The sequence below is a fragment of the Procambarus clarkii genome, chromosome 40 (assembly GCF_040958095.1).
Source record: "Procambarus clarkii isolate CNS0578487 chromosome 40, FALCON_Pclarkii_2.0, whole genome shotgun sequence".
Taxonomy (NCBI): Eukaryota; Metazoa; Arthropoda; class Malacostraca; order Decapoda; family Cambaridae; genus Procambarus; species Procambarus clarkii.
In genome coordinates, this window is record NC_091189.1 from 16,631,658 (window position 1) to 16,647,529 (window position 15,872).

Genomic DNA, 15,872 nt, shown 5'->3' on the forward strand with positions numbered 1-15,872 from the left:
TTTCTGTTTGACGTTACGCCTTGCCCAGCACCGGGCTTAGGGAGTAGAAGAACTCATAGAACCTCATTCAGGTACAATCCAGGTACAAATTATGACATTGTTCCTGGATTTATACTAGCATATGCTTATGAGGACGGGCTGCAAATTTCAAAGAGACGTATTGATTACTATAACAAATGTAGCGATAATTAAGCCACTCAGTGAACCAAATGGGTTGCACAATCTATACATTCCCCTGTGTAACAACGCTATAAATCAGTAGTAACGAGATTGTTATTATTTTCTTGAACAGTTTTGGATTGGCTCCTTGGCCAAAGGTCATTCGGTGATGTTACTGAGTGTTCCTTATCTGTCGCCTCACAATCTACTGCTCTTAATGGCACTACATAGTCAGGAATAGGAGGCCTGTCAGGCTTATCATCGGTCAATTAGCTAACGTGGCTTATGATGAAGTGTCTGGCGCAGGCACTTATCTAATTACTGACCAGACCCAACTACGCATTCGCTTCGTCACACAAAAAACATATAATTTCCTGTATGAGGAATCAAGTTGGTTTAAATTAATCTTCACGACAAATGGGAGTACCTTTGACAAGCCCCTGGCTTCCTGTCCTCGTCGATGCCACTAGAGTCTTAGTGGCCCTCAGGTAAATATTAAAATGTGAATTTTTTTTTTAATGCCACTTTAGTTTTAATTGTAATATTACTCATCATTCAATAGAGTTAAATAGTGTCTTTTATAATAAACAATTACTTTACCCACCATGTAACCACTTGAAATTGTCCAATGTATGAATACAATTATTACTTAATATTATAAGAGTATCGAAACCTAGTTTCAGTGAATCGAAAATTACTTTTCAATGAAACAGATATCTTGCACTGATCCAATTGCTTCCTCTAAATACAAATAAATGATTTGAGTTCTTTAGCATACTACCAGTCAGTAATTACATCAGTATGTAGAGTACAGTCCACTACCAGTGTCTCCAGCATGCAAACATCACACCAACTCAAGGCGTGGACGTTATATGCTTGACAGACTTAGGAAGCAACAGTTGGCAGATATTCACAGTCTCTTATGAACGTTATTTTCTTTAATAGATCGCTCATGTTATTATTTCTCTGAAGTTAAAACTAATCGCACTTTCTTTTGATGGTTAAAACGAAACTCACGACAATAAGATAATAAACGAAGTATGAGTGTATTATAATGACTAAATAAATGGAATTTATATATAAACTGAAGAAAACACACACTAATGGGAAGAGAACGATAACCAGTGAGTTTTGTCGGCATGCGGGCCACGTGGGGGAGGAGATGACATCAGTCCCTAATATAATATATTTATCGCCACTACAAACACACAAGGCTTTCAATTTAACCTAGCAAATACGCGCACCTAAAGTTCCATCAACCCCGCACCGACACCGCAATAGCATGATGAACTCCCACGCATTTATCGCGAAATGAAGCATACCAGGAGTGCCACGTGCTTAAAGCTGGCAACTTTGGACAGTGTCGGGCCAAGCTAGACGAGAAGCACCAGGCAGGCTCCAATCCACATTTGGACTCCATATATCTCCCGTCTCCTCCTGTTTATCGTCGCTATTCTGATGGGATTACTCTCAATACGACGAGATCTCCGCGTGTGGTGAGGTAGGAACATGCTGGTGTGGATAACTGATTGGGTAACGTGGTTAAAATTTGCCGGTTGTCGAAGCGTGGTTGTGGTGGGGTAGGGGGGCCCGATACACCCATCTGGAAGAGTGTTGATGCCGCAGTGATGCTAAAATTGGATACGTGGAGGGCTTAGGAGGTGTCGTGTAGTGACTCGGAGCTCTGCCATGTGCAATAGTTATGCCTGGACAACTACCTGAAAATGAATAACAGGCTGAAGCAGAGGGCGGGGGAGGTGTGTGTGGGGGGGATATGAATGAAACTTCACCTTCGTACCATTCATCACTATTTTTCACTCAAAAATATTTATTTAAACGCTCTCCTGGGGTTAGTTAGTTCCAGCTTTAAAGCTAGATTGTGTCTGCCGACATTTAATACTAATCACTGATACGAAAACACTTAAAACATAGCTTTCAGTGTGTGCAAGGTTTTCGTCTGGCAGCGACGTGGATTGTAGGTGTAGATGTGTAGACACTGTCGTACGGCATTCTAATCAAATATTCAATGTGACATCCTAAATTCTGGGACAATAGGTGTTGTCCCTCTCATTGTAGCCAGTAACACTTGTATATCAGTTGGCAATCGACACTTATGGCGCGCGAGTGCGTAAGCGAAGATTAAAACCCTCAAAGTTTGCGTTAGAAGCAAACAGGAAACACACTGATGTGGGAGCAGCCATGACCCACAATGAATGCTCCAGGGTTTTTTTTGTTCATAGTACCAACGTACAAATTAAATTTTATACAAATAACAGCATTTAAATTGTGTCTCTTTGTATTTCTATAAGTTAGGAAGATTCGGACGAAGTCATACGCTTGGGTCCGGTATGTGCGTAAACTTTTGTGTAGACTTGTTGCACGCTGAGGCCGGCCTGGGGGTTTCATCACCACGCTAACTAGTCGACACCGGAGATTATTCATAAATTTTCAGTAAAAATGGGTTTATTAAGTTACGTTGCATGAATAATATTCCATGGAGGCGATATTCGAATTAATGTTATCAAAGAAAGGGGTCGTGTAGTGTATGTATATACACTACGTAGTGAATGTATATACACTACGTAGTGAATGTATATACACTACGTAGTGTATGTATATACACTACGTGTAGTGTATAGCAATATGCGTATTCACTAAGTGTATACGCATATTGTGCCAAATTTTGAGACTACGCACTCTTCAAGGCTGTTTTTTTTATAATCTCGAAGGTATGCATTTAATAATACACTCAACTTTGAATCTATACATCAATAATATTTCTTACTGTATTTCCTGGATTGATATCTTAGCTGCATACTTCGATATAGATAGTATTAATCATAATTGTTTATCATAAGTGTGTGTGATATCGAGGTCACTAGGGTACTACGCATTTCAATACAGGATATCATATCATAATGACGTACCCAGTTTTTATTCCCGAAAATAGAGGTTAGTGACATTACATACAAGTTGCCGAGTACGCAGTTCTATATTCTAATGGAAATGTTACATTCCCTAACCTAATTAACTTAACCTAACCAAACTTTAGCTAACTTACACCTTCCCAAACATATACTAACATTTTATCTCATATCCAAATTCTGTGCACTTCCCCAATATATTTAATTAAAATTATGCCCACCGGATACATTTGGCAACGTCACTCAAGGCTAAGTAAAAGGCCAGTTCATATTTAAGATTTGAAGAATTGACTATGGAACAATGAGCGACATGGCCAGCTATCAAGTAGACAGGATGGTATTTAACCACAAGTGCGTAAACGAAGATTTAAACAAAATATTGAAAATATAATATTTACTCAAACACGTGGCATACCAACTTACGCACAAGGACAAGTGAACCTACGCACCCGCGAGGACAGGTGAACCTACCCACACGCAATTACAGGTGAACCTACCCGTGGGCAAGAACAAGTTGACATACCCACGCCCAAGAACGCATGCACACCTGCCCACTTACAAAATGCTTACACATTCTCCTCGCTATCTTATCTATAACAAAAGGAGTTAAAAAGTGAGAAAGTGATGTTATTGTATTCCAGATAGAAGCGTCACCTTCACAGGCACAGCAATATGGGCTCTGTAGCCTGTAGATCATAGGCTCAAATGTCGTTCTTCGCTTCTTCAAGGAGCGTCTGATAGTGTTCTCACCAATCTTAACGCTTATCTCCTGTTTTAAGTTGGGGCATAAAAACAACAAACTTCATTGTGTATATAAAAAGGAAAGATGCTGAGAGGTTTGAACAAGTGTTTTTAAGTTAATCATGGAACCCTATCCAGTAGTCCATTAGCATAAATGTTAGTCACGTAATGGGTTCGGGTGCTGGGCCCAGTGATGGTTATATACAACAATTCATTTTGTAGTGAACTTGTTGCATGCGATGCAAGAATTAAGGTCAAAGTACAGGAGGCTCTCGACTCACAACTGGGGATACTCAGATTCCTGGGCAGGACAGAAATAGTTGGGCGTGTTTCCTTTCACCTAGCCGGTCGCCGAGCAGACAGCACACTGTACTTGTGATCCTGTGGTCCCGGGTTCGATCCCGGGCGCCGGTGAGAAACAATGGGCAGAGTTTCTTTCACCCTATGCCCCTGTTACCTAACAGTAAAATAGGCACCTGGGTGTTAGCCAGCTGTCACGGGCTGCTTCCTGGGGGGTGGAGGCCTGGTCGAGGACCGGGCCGCAGGGACACTAAAAAGCCCCGAAATCATCTCAAGAAGATAACCTCAAGATAGCAGTTAATAGGTACCTGAGATTTAGGCAACTGTTATGGGGTTGCATCCTTGGGAGGGTCAGTAGGTCGATCGGGGAGGGAGGGTCCTTGATACAAGCCTAAGCTATATATACACAAGCTTCCTGTCCCCGACAACTAGAATGATCTTTCATTTGCTTATCATGCAGCCCACACCCATCCAGTAGGTGGAGGAAAATTTACTACTGCCACATGCATGCTTGACCTTCGGTAGGCAACTTGGGATTATTCAGATTTTTTGTATTATATAATTTTGCATGAAGTATTTATACATTTTTTTAACATTTATAATAGTTATTTATAAATGTTCCATTTTGTTTGCATTCCATCATAGTGATGCAGGGTGTGCAAATAGGTTTCCTGAGTTTACGTTTGGCTAAGTCTACATCAACAGGTAATGCAAAATCCCTGAGCCTGCAACAACCGAAAAGTAATAACATAGTCGGAAAATGTTTTGTGAATAATCCACAAATATGTGTCTCTTCTTGCACGGTAGTGTGATGATAGTTGGAAAAACTTGTGTATATTTCACTTGGCCTCACATCTTCGAAGCGTTCTTGGAAATCTTGGTTTATTTTTGTTCTCAGGCTGCTTACAAACAATCAAAGGTTATAGTCAGATCCTTAAAGATTCTTTGGGAAACGAGAGATGGAATCCTTGTAAAATTGACTCATACCATTATTAATTTTACTGTATCTATTTAGCTTCAGACAAGCATGTTGCAATCGTGCCTCAGTTAAGGGCAATTTTGAATGGTAATCATTAAAGTTTTGAGATACTGTACAATTGACTGCAGGTGAGTATGGCAAATGTACATTATTTTTATAAAGTCAAGCTTACTATCATGATGTATTATGTTGACACGCTTACTGTCAGTTATGTCGTATGCTGACATGCTTACTGTCAATTTTGTATTTTGCCGGCAAGCTTACTGTCATTGATGTTCTATGTCGAAAAGCTTCCCGAGAGTGGTGTCATGTCGACAAACTTTCTGACAGTGGTGTCATGTCGACAAACTTACTGACAGTGGTGTCATGTCGACAAACATACTGACAGTAGTGCCACGACGAGAAGTCTACGATCAGTAGTGTCATATCAACATGCATAGCCGGTTTTTTGTCATGTCATAGTACTCGATCAAAGTTTGAGCTCAGAAAGAAAACGGGAGGGATGTCGACGCGTACATCCGGTATGACAATAAGTCTAAACGAGGATGGCATGCAGGGAGGGGCACCACCACCTGCTCCGTCCTGTCCTGTGGGGTTGGTGCAGGTCTGTGTGTCTGCCTGTCTGTCTGTCACGTCCCCTCTGTCTGTCTGTCTGTCTGTCTGTCTGTCTCTGTCTGTCTGTCTGTCTGTCTGTCTGTCTGTCTGTCTGTCTGTCTGTCTGTCTGTCTGTCTGTCTGCCTGTCTATCTGTCTGTGTGTCACGTCCCCGCTCAATTGAATACCGATCAACGGGTGAACTAAATCTCGGATGAATCTAAAATTTGTACACTATAATTTCAGTTTCCACAAGTCGTAAATATAGCCTAGCACTATATGTTTGCCCTCTAACCAAGCTGTCCTCGATAACTCGTGGGCTGTAAAGTTTTGATATCTTTTGAATGTTGTTCATCAAGCTGGTACGGCAGTATGAGTTTTAATATAAAGTCTAGGCCTAACGTGAGGCTCGTAAAACAGGTACGGTATTACGCTAAGTCGCCTGTTGCGCAGTTGATTCGGCGTGATCAGTATTAATGCTTAACCGATCTATTTAATATTCGTAATATTAGCTAGGCTGGGACCAGCTTAAGTGTTCGTACTATTGGCTAGGATAGGATCAGCTGAAATATTCCTATATCTATAAACTCAAATATTTGTTTTGAGTCGGTGCCTTTTGGATTTGGCACCTTTTATAATTACTTTGAATAGTCTTCAAGGCTTACCCCTTTTTTTGTCATTGCCTTACCTTTTTAATAATTATGTTTTTAATGTTGGTAGATATAATTGTAAGGAATTGCATTTAATGTCAATTTATAAAGTAGTTTTGTAGATTATTAACCGCTTTCTCAGCCAATGTAGGAGTGATTATATTCAGGTTATTTAACTCGAAGATTAAGTACGCCTGTTTATGTATATAGATTTCCCGGGGGTATATTATCAGTCCTCATCTCATCGGTAATGAGATGAGGACTGATTATCAAATAAATTACATTATTTTTTTAATAGACATTATAAATCTTTCAAAAGTTTCATCTATGACGTTCCGCATTCTCTTGATGCATTTATCTTCTCAGTTTCACCAAATTTTAGTGTGAAGTAAATTTAAATTGTTTGAGTAATGATGTTTTTTTCGACTGAATTTTCAAAGTTGATTGAATTTTAAGTCTGGAGATTATCCTGAGCCAGTCAGCTGAACACGTCACTAGGCCTAACGATGCTTCTGTCGGACAATATGGATTGACTTTTACCTCATAAACTATACACAGCTTCGCCTTCACTAGATAGTGTAATGATTTCTATATATATATAAATACAACCCACACTTCACTCTTTCTTACGATATAATATTTTCTACTAATCAAAACACAGTTTTAGTACAAGGCATAATAATTACGTTTGCCTATACGTCAAAAAAGTTGCTGACGTTGGGATACCATGTTTCACAGAATCAAAGCCGTTGCCTGCGATATTGTGATGGCCGTTACATAACGCAATTGAATAAGCAATAGCACTGGTTGGGAAATGTCGTCTAATGTATCAAGCTCAAGTTTGTTGCTATTCACATCAGCTCTACTGAGGATGCAAAAGCAATCAGTCAACGAGCCAGTTCAGTAAAGGTACTATTCTAGCGAATGAGGAGAAAATTCCGTTTAGTGAATGTTAAGGAGCTAGGCATACTTACCTTCTCAACTGAACCAAATATCACATCATTCATTTCTGTCAAAATATACAACGTGATTGCCTTCTATGTGGACCAAGTATTACTGTCAAGAATTATATAACAATGTTTTTACTGAGATCTGCAGGGTGTCAGAGGGCACGTGTTACCGGCAGAAAAATGGGATGTTAGTGGGTTAGTGGCGAGATATGGAGTAAATGAGTAAATGTTACTGCCAAAACATGGACAAGGGAGGTTGTTGGTACAGGTGTGAATATCATAGCCATGGTAACCTTGTGATATTGTCAAGACTTGGAGAACGATATGAAAGTTGCTTCAAGTTTGAGGAACAAGAGGTATGTGAGTGTTATCGATTGATTGATAAAGATTAAGCCACCTAAGAGGTGGCACGGGCATGAATAGCCCGTAAGTGGTACAATTTTTTTTTCTCAATATTCTGAGGTTGCATTTAACCATCAAGCTGTTATCGCGGGGAAGGATACTGCTTCACAGTCTTAGTGTTATCGCCTCGAGACTGGGAGTAGTATGCTCTGGAATGGTGAAGGGAGGGGGGGGGGTGGTGAGTGGTACTCACTGGAATAGGTAGGGAGGGTGTAGTACATGTTGGAAAGACTAAAAGTGGGTGAGGGTCACATGTCAGAACTTACGGGCTATTCATGCCTGTGCCATGTTTGTTGTTGTTTCAGATTTAGCTACTCAGAACGAAGTGTCCATGTAGCACGGGCTATGGTGAGCCCGTAATTGAGTTTGGTTATAGGTGATAACCTTGTTTCTGTGATATTTGGGCCTAAGTTTAAAATGGAGGAGGGGATTTCTCCTTTTTCCCCTGCTTATTTATCGCTTCTGTTTTAGTGCACTGGTTTTAATCTTGTTTTATTAACATTATCTTGGTGCCGGATGTAGATGCAGAATGCTCACTAATGAGTCCCGTTCCTCAACGGCTTTTCTAATCATTGTAGTCGCGGTGGAATGTGCATCTAATGCAGCTGCTGTCGTTGGATTAATGTTGAGTTTGATGCGCAGGGCTTCATAGCTTCACATTCCAGTAAGTAGTGCAATAGTGGCGCCTCTGCTTCTATTTCACAAAAGTGACACTCTTTGACACTCTTTAACTATTGGGTTTATTACCTCCCAGCAGCACTTGTAACCAAGTCTGAGTCTGTGTATGGTTACTGCAATATCTCTGGATATCTTTTTGCCAGGCTTGAAAGAGGAGTAACCAGTATGTTGTTGATCGTACCATATCGCAGTGGATCTTCCTTCCGCTACTTTGGCCGTGTGGCGACTTTTGATAGTTGAGAATATTGGCCTGTGCCACCTCTTGGGTGGTTTAATCTTCATCAATCACATGTCAGAATAAGTGAGGAGGGCGGGGGAGAGGATAAATATGACGGACTAGCTATCATTAAACCACCATCTGGTCACCACTTGGTCCGGGAGACATCTCCCGTCACGCAGGGTGCAGTCGCACCTCCACAGATCTCCAGTATCAGCTCTTGATACTGGTAATGGCTCAAAAGGGCCACCACTTACGAGCTATTCATGCCCGTGCCACCTTTTGGGTGGCTTCATCTTCATCTTAAACACATTCACAAGGGAGACATCTCCCGTCACGCAGGGTGCAGTCGCACCTCCACAGATCTCCAGTATCAGCTCTTGATACTGGTAATGGCTCAAAAGGGCCACCACTTACGGGCTATTCATGCCCGTGCCACCTTTTGGGTGGCTTCATCTTCATCATCATACATTTGTTGACGGGAGACATCTCCCGTCACGCAGGGTGCAGTCGCACCTCCACAGATCTCCAGTATCAGCAGTATCAGCTCTTGATACTGGTAATGGCTCAAAAGGGCCACCACTTACGGGCTGTTCATGCCCGTGCCACCTTTCGGGTGGCTTAATCTTCATCAATCAATCTATCATTAAAGTACGAGGCACCGCTCCTGTGCCAGGTAAGTCCACTACGGGCTCACCATAACCCGTGCCACTTGCCCCGCTCCTGTGCCAGGTAAGTTACGGGCTCGCCATAGCCCGTGCTACTTGGAACTTGTTCCGAGTAGCTGAATCTATAGCAACAACAATATCATTAAAGTTCCAGCCGTTAAACAATCACTTGCAAAATGGGACCATCATTGGCAGAAACAGCCAAGCTATATCCTATTTCATTTTAACTCTTGTATTATTGACTGGCCTTGTCATCGATGAGGCTAGTACAAAACCTTTGATCCAAATTTTGTTTTACCGTCGTTTTCTGTATTACCTTCAGGTTAGCTCTGCAGTGGGTTATGCAGTAGCCCTGCAGCTCTTGATTCGGAATGTCCCTGACCTGATTACTTCTCAGTAGAAGTTGAGGATTTTGTTGTTGGGGTAGTGGCGTGATGCGTACGTATTGTTTGAGATAGAAAAACAAACAAACACACACTGGCAGAAAGAGACAGAGAACGAGAAAAGTAGAAACAGACAGACTGATGGACGGGCAGCCAGCAGGGGACCCCCACCGTTGCAAGCCTGAGAGTACCATAGATTGACGCAGATTATTCACTTCCTCGCTCTTACGACACGCCTAGCAAAGTCACACTCCAAGCACTGCCAAACTTTACAACGTCTATCTGGAGTATGATAAGCTTATTTCTCGAACAGTCTGTGAATCCTCTTTCTGTTAAGAGCACTTAACGCTTATTTTCTTACATCATTGGTCTTCGTCATTCTATTTTTTATTTCCAAACGACTATAAATCGATTCAATTTTATTTTTATCCTAACAGTCCCCAACACACTAGAAACGTTTTGAATATCACCCTTTCGCTTTTCGAACATCCTTCAATTTTTCAAACATCCTTCAACCAAGCAGAAATTAAGATTCGTTTTCCTGAGGTATCTCTGATTAATTAGTAATTATTCTGCAAATCTCGATGTAATATGCATTCAGGGTTGGTAAAAAAAAAATGTTTTTTTCTTTAAACCCAATCCGCCCAGGTTGGGGCGAGTTGGATTTTTATCTGTTTAATCAGTATTTAAAAAAAAATGCAAGTTTAAATTTAAACAGAAATAACAAATGTAGCCCATATGAAAGCAAAAAGTTTTTTTTAACCTGTCTGATTTTTTTGTAAATTATAAAACCAGGCCGGGGTGGGTAACTTGGTCACTACCACATTAACGCTTTCAAATGAGCCCGCCCTTAGACCAAATCTATTACCCTGAGAGACTTCACCTCCCCTCAAACCATCTGGATAGTTGTCTAGATATTTGTGATGATCTGCAAGCATATTATAGTGTCAGTAATAGTCTACATGCAAACTAAAACGTGAACCTTTGTCCTAAACAGAGTATTTTCTAGTTATTGGCCAGGGTTGTGGAGGTCATTGATCTCCATGAAATGGGAAACCTGCCTCTTGCTCGGTCTCTCAAATATAACTTTATTGTACTATAAATTATTGGTTTAAAAGATAAAACGTGTATGCTGAAAACGTTTTCTTTGAAGAATTTGGTTTTCTGTAAACGGAATTCTCGGGCGTACCGAAATAGTTTTTGAATCTCGTATATCACATTATTGTCTCAAACATATATAATACCTATTAACAGTTCCAACTGCAACATAAATACAACACATAATAACACATAGAACACAATAAATTTAGAAAATAATTGCAATAGCAATAACAAAAGCATCAGCCATCTCCCCAACACGATAGATATCTAAAGCAATTAAAACAAAAAAAATAATGATTACAAAGTAACAAAACACAAATTATAACTAACAACAAAACTGTCAAGGTAACGATAACCAAAGCAACTGTGAACAGGTGCAACCATGCCAGTCTGGCCTTTCCCACAACTGTTATCTTCGACCTTCCCGGAGTTAAGCCCCGCTCCCTCTATCTGCTATGTGTTCATGTCACACCCTTGTCTGTTCTCCTACACGGTTGTGTTCATATACATATACATATGTGTGTGTGTATATATATATATATATATATATATATATATATATATATATATATATATATATATATATATATATATATATATATATATATATATAACACCGTATATAAACATTAACGTTTGCAAATTATATACACAAAAACTTACTAAGCCACTCAAACTATGCCTGCGACCATAATAACAAGACAGAGGCCATTAAAGCGCCCCCAGAGCCATGAAAACACATAACACTCATTGGAGGAAAAGTTTTATCTGAGAATTTAGCGGCAACAGCTGTGCGCCAGGAACCTGCGGCGGCCACTTGCAGCAAGCATGTGGCCCCGTCTCCAGGGTGAGGGGAACTCGACCGCTCCTCCTTCCCCCCCACAGGGCTTGGGTACGATCCTCTGCTGTAGTGTGGGAAATTGCTTGATATATCTAGTTACGCATTTACTACAGCCACTGTCTTTTCGAGTGGCAGAGGTCCGTAAGGGACCAGAGTTCAGCTTGACTATCGAAGGTTAAGGTAGCATCATTCTCCAGAGGGGCGGATACCAGCCTCCCTACCCGAAAAGGCTTGGATGCTATATTTTGCTCTATTGTGGAAAATTGCTTTATATATCCAATTACGCATTTCTTATTTAACCATTATCTGTGAGTGGTAGAGGTCTGCAACGGAACTCGGTTAACCTTCGCTTTATTCTGTGCGTTATCAATGAAGGTATTAGAGGATTGGGCAGACAGTGAATGCAATAAATTTTGACCACTCTAAATGCTACATTTAATGAGTGCAGACAGTTATACATAATCCAATGCAAAAACTGCATTTAATTTTTTGTTTTTAATTTGTTATAAAAATTTTTTGTATTTACCGCTATATAGACCTGGTTAAATGTGGCTTAATAGGACCAAACCTAAATTTCGTTCCGCTCCATTTTTGTCCAGTGAAAAATGGCCAAGTGCTTGCATCGAGATATTGTGAGGAATTGGAGTATGTTCTCAACTTTCTTTATCATTCCAGTAGATGAATTAATGGTCGGAAACTAGAACTTTGAGACTTATTTTAAAGTACTGTAAACTAAATTATTAAAAAAACCGAGTGGTAATATCATCTATAAATGTCAGCAGCAAAATATAAGCCGTGTACTGGGGTTCACCTAATTAAACCTTATCAGGATTTTACAATATTCAGTACATCTGGCACATATACTCCGCTTATCAATTTAGGGAGGTAATTGGGTTACACTCTCACTCTCAACACCGTCGTGCCCTGAATGTGCCATGTAGATAATATATATATATATATATATATATATATATATATATATATATATATATATATATATATATATATATATATATGTTTCATTGAATATGACCGCATATTCTGTATTTATTATTTTCTGGTTTAGGGCTTCTATCGACCACAACACCCCCAATAAAATTATATTACAAATCAACCATGCACAGTGAACATATAAAAGAGGAAAGAATAATGAAAGAAATAATCCGTAAAGGAGTAAAAAGCACTACTCCTAACCAAAACATAAACCTGATAATATTCTACAAAACCAAGAAGACTTCCGAACTCCTTATCAAAAACAGCCCGAAGCCGACGGAGAACCCTCTACAGCAGTCAAGCGTTGTATACATGTACACTTGCCCCCACGAAGGATGTAACCTTCAATGTAAGTACATAGGTATGACGTCGACCAAGCTGACGAGGCGTTTGACATGCCATCTTCAATCTGGTGCCCCTAGGAATCACATGAGACAAGCCCATGACATTACTCTAACAAGAGAAATGTTGAACAAGAATACTTGCATAATAGACAAAACCCAAGATTCAAGAAGATTACAAAATCTTGAGGCAATTCACATAAGAATAGAGCGACCTACCATGAACACCCAAATCACGGAACTATTTACTCTACCCACCATGAGAGTAAGGACAAGACAAGAACATATCGATGCCAACACAGAAGACAATGTCCAACATAACAGGCCAATTACACTGAATTAATCTTTGTGTTTAGATAGGAGATGCCTCGTATGGGCCAATAAGCCTTCTGCAGCCCCTATGTTTATCCCTTATGTATTCCCCCATGTTTTCACCTTCATTGTATTATCACCTGACCTAATGCGGGTATAAAATCAACTAGTATTGTAAGATCTGTTCACTTGAGGATGAACCATGGAGGTTCGAAACGTCGTGCAAATTATACAAATAAGTGTAATACACTCTATAGTAAATCACTTCTTTTCTTCACCTTAAAAGTACGAAAATGAGTTTTGGAGAACTCCTATTTCAATTAAGCCCTGATGCTAAGAAAATAGTTAGAGGGATAGAAGCCCTAAACCAGAAAATAATAAATACAGAATATGCGGTCATATTCAATGAAACATGTTTGAAAGAAAACCTGCTGCCAGTATACACCAATATATATATATATATATATATATATATATATATATATATATATATATCGTGCCCCTTCATTGAATATGTATGTCGTACCTAGTAGCCAGAACGCTCTTCTCAGCCTACTATGCAAAGCCCGATTTGCCTAATATATATATATATATATATATATATATATATATATATATATATATATATAATATATATACACACTGTTCCTGTTGTAATTTATGCTGGCAATTTTTGCTATTCCTATTACGACAACCGTTCCCCTGGCGTCAGTGAAAGGAAAAGAACGCTATTTTGTATGCCTGGTGTATTTATTTGTATTTAGCAATTACATATTCGTTCCTTCTCTTTCTTCGTGTTCTTTAGCTCCTAGGGATGAAGGAGAGAGCATGAAAGGAAAGTCAGAGTGCGGAATAAAGAGGAGAGGGAAGGGAGGGAAGAGTTTGGTGGAAATTCTCAGACAAAAACACTTGCGGCGTGCTAAAAGTTTTCGCCAGAAAGTTTATACGGTGTTGTTATTGTTGTTTTGGTGGCTGTCAGCTGTGATGGTTCTTTTCACGGCGACATTATTGAGTTTTTTGTGGTACTTGCTTTCTGTTTGGGCTACTTTCTCTTGTTCCTCCTTGCTCTTCGGCTTGGTTTCTTTTTTCACATTAGTATATTCTACTCTGTTTTTAATGTATTAAGTTTTGCTCTTATGTCACTACGATATCAATACCAATGTCAGTATACAAATATGTAAAACAATAGCTCCATTGTCGCTAAAGGTCTATTGTCATTCGTGGCCCTTTGTTCGCGGCGCGGTTGTGGCATGGGCGTCTTGCACATCTTTGGACTCTAGTTCGTGCCCCATCTTACTCTTACAATTTAAATTCTACTTTTATTGTTATCCTGGCGATGCATTAGTAAGACAGAATTAAAAATATCCTTGCCTGCGAAGCCGGTTTACTTATCTCATGCTTACAAATCTATAGGGAGTTACGCCCTTTGGTCTAGTACACTGTACAAGTGCAGTATAAGGTAATTAAGGTAATAAAGCCAGTGCAAGGTAATTATGAGAAAGTGCTAAGCCAGTATGATACATACTGTATCACAGTATACAGCACTTGGGATGCGAAGCCAGTGCAAGGTAATTATGAGAGTGCTAAGCCAGTATGATACATACTGTATCACAGTATACAGCACTTGGGATGTGAAGACAGGAAGAAACTGGGTTATGAGGACTGGGAGAAGGAACGATGCCCAACCACTTGAGCCATCAAAGGATTGATCGCCGACCTTGCAAGAATCAAGGTCGTCGCCAGTGCAGATATTTCCGTATGTAATAGATTTTAAGAAAGCGTTAGCTTTTTCTCTTACACTTTACTATAATGATCAGGAGGGGAAGGGGGACTATCAGGAGGAAAGCGCCAAGCCATTACGACTATATAGCACTGGGAATGGATCAGGATAAGGATTTGGGATAGGACAAGGGGAAGGAATGTTGCCCAACCACTTGGACGGTCGGGGATTGAACGCCGCCCTGCAGGAAGCGAGACCGTCACTCTACCGTCCAGCCCAAGTGGTTGGTCGGAGAAAACGCTAACGCAAGAAATGCCAGTATAATCAAGAATAAAATAAGTCAATATTTGCAATGGTGGGGTTTAGGCCCATTTACTTGGACTGGTCGGGACAGCCTCGCTTTGTGCACGTAGACGTTATATTTCCAATGGTCCAGGGGCCCGATTCACGAAGCAGTTACGCAAGTACTTACGAACGTGTACATCTTTCCTCAATATTTTACTGCTTTGGTTACATTTATTAATCAGTTTTCAAACATGAAAATATCCCAATCAACTGTTGTTATTGTTATAAACATCCTGCTGGTGCTTCGGAGCTCATTAACTGTTTAATAATTGTAAACAAAGCCGCCAAGGATTGAGACAAGATGTACAGGTTCGTAAGTGCTTGACTAACTGCTTCGTGAATCTGGTCCCAGGTGGTTGGGCACCATTCCTTCACTCTCTCCTCATATTCCAGCCCCCTTGTCCTCATACGGACTTAGTGCCTTCCCAAAATTACCTTACTTTACCTTAGTGCTGTTAGTTTGATAAGACAGCAGAGAGCATGTAGCAACACAGTTACATAGCCTAAGCCGCCCAGAACGTAAATTTGGCCCTCCAAGAATTCTGTTTATTAAAGTTTAGTGTCAAAAGAGAAGG

General features: G+C 40.1%; 1 protein-coding gene across 2 annotated transcripts in view; it reads left to right on the forward strand.

The window, feature by feature from the left end:
• Nucleotides 1–1,502: 1,502 nt before the first annotated feature.
• The window catches only part of LOC123757940 (uncharacterized), a 444,009-nt gene continuing 429,639 nt past the window's right edge, over nucleotides 1,503–15,872 (forward strand). For both annotated transcript variants that reach the window (XR_011231015.1, XM_045741906.2), the window contains exon 1: nucleotides 1,503–1,660. The gene's annotated coding sequence lies outside the window, so the exon portion shown is untranslated. The remainder of the gene's footprint in view (nucleotides 1,661–15,872) is intronic.